The following is a 1,497-nucleotide window of genomic DNA, read 5'->3' as shown; positions in this document are numbered from 1 at the left end:
TCCCAGGCCCCTGACTGACCCAAAGGGCCTTCAGATCCTCAGAGATGCTGTCCACCCTGTTTAGGTTGGAGCCCCTGACCTTCGCTAACTTGTTCCACTTCCTGCAGCAAGAACGGACAGAGAGAGTGGAGAGCACCATAGTTTGCAGGTTGACCAGGTGAAAGGGGAACTGGCTGAGGGAGGTTTGGGAGCCCAGATGACCCTAAATCCAGAAGGGAGAGGAAAAGTGCTTGGTTTAGGACATGGGCAGGGCCTGGGAGGTCACAGGTCCGGCCACTCTGGAGCAGGCATGGGGCATTGACAGCAAGCAGTTCCACACTGCAGTTGCTCTTGTGGGCTACTGATGACCTACAGTGACCTGTCAGCACTGAGACACCTTGTTGCTAGCCTGTGGCCTGCAGCCACCTCAGCGTGGGAGAGGGGGTTGTGGACTGTTCAGAGGGCTCCAGGGCCCAGCAGCCAGTAGCAATGGCAAAGAAGCTGCTCTGACATCCCCTGGGGAGGGCATCCTCAGGAAAGGGGCCTGTTTGGGTCTTGATGGAGGGGGTGGGTCCCCAACAGCCTTTGTGGGCAAGCTGCAGTGGACAGGACCTCTACTCCTAGCCAACTATCACTGGCACCAAGACAGCATTCCTTTTCCCTGGGAGATGGGCCTGGCATGCATGCTGGTGCATAGACCTGCTGCAGAGGCTAAAGGGTCCTGGGTGGGTGCTGACTTGAATTTGAATGTCTTTTGCAGTGGAAAGTGAGAAAGCCCTCAGCTCTGCTGGTGGAGGCAAGCCCCGGCCCCTCTGACGAAGCCCGCATCATCTTTTGGGATCTCTGAGCCTTGGAGAACTTCTGGGAAGTTGGTGAGGGTCGGGAGCTTCCTCATGTGAGGCTAGGATGGGGCCTGTCCCTCCTTCACGCCCCTTCCATCTGGCCCTCACGGAGCCTTCCTTCGAGCATCAGGGCTGGGAGTCCTGAAGCACCTCCCATCCTCTTTGTATCCACAGGCTCAGGTCTAGCAGGAGCTGGGCCAAGCCCGAGGTTTCCGCAGGAAAGGCTGAGAGGATTGCTCCAATCCAATTACTAGAATGTGCTCACATCGGCTGGCAGCCCCGAGATGGGGCCGGCCCATTTCTGCCTGGATGCCTGCAGGGGAGGGGTTGGCATGGCAACGTGAGCTCTGAGCTGCTGAAACTTGAAGTCAACTGGTAGCTGGGAGGACAGAAAGAACGACCGAGAGGAGCCTCTGAGTGACGGGCGTCAGACAAATCCAGGTTAGTCCCCGACAGCCACATCCCAGAAGCAGAACTGGGTCTGGGGGTCTGGCATGGCATGTGTGCCAGAGTGGGATTCCCACCGACCCAGCTGTGCCTGTAAATGCCTGTCTCTCATCTAGAGCCAAAGCACCTGCCTCCCCTTCCTTGAAGCCCTCCCTCGCCCCCCTACCCCTCCTATGCACAGTCCCACTGTCCCTCTAATCAGGCACGTGTCTGTTTGCACATCAGGACA

At 58.0% G+C, this 1,497-nt stretch overlaps 1 protein-coding gene and 1 long non-coding RNA gene across 3 annotated transcripts in view; one reads left to right on the top strand and one right to left on the bottom strand.

Annotated features, from left to right (window-relative positions):
• The window catches only part of SMPD3 (sphingomyelin phosphodiesterase 3), a 26,803-nt gene that overhangs the window by 16,405 nt on the left and 8,901 nt on the right, over positions 1-1,497 (bottom strand). The gene's annotated exons all lie outside the window — the stretch shown is intronic.
• The window catches only part of LOC102765533, an 11,195-nt gene that overhangs the window by 3,634 nt on the left and 6,064 nt on the right, over positions 1-1,497 (top strand). The window contains exon 2 of the long non-coding RNA XR_435974.2: positions 740-1,262. This is a non-coding gene — a long non-coding RNA (uncharacterized LOC102765533). The remainder of the gene's footprint in view (positions 1-739; positions 1,263-1,497) is intronic.

This window comes from Myotis davidii, unplaced genomic scaffold, assembly GCF_000327345.1.
Source record: "Myotis davidii unplaced genomic scaffold, ASM32734v1 scaffold243, whole genome shotgun sequence".
Lineage (NCBI taxonomy): Eukaryota > Metazoa > Chordata > Mammalia > Chiroptera > Vespertilionidae > Myotis > Myotis davidii.
Note: the sequence above shows the minus strand (reverse complement) of the source record. Positions and strands in the feature narration are given on the sequence as shown.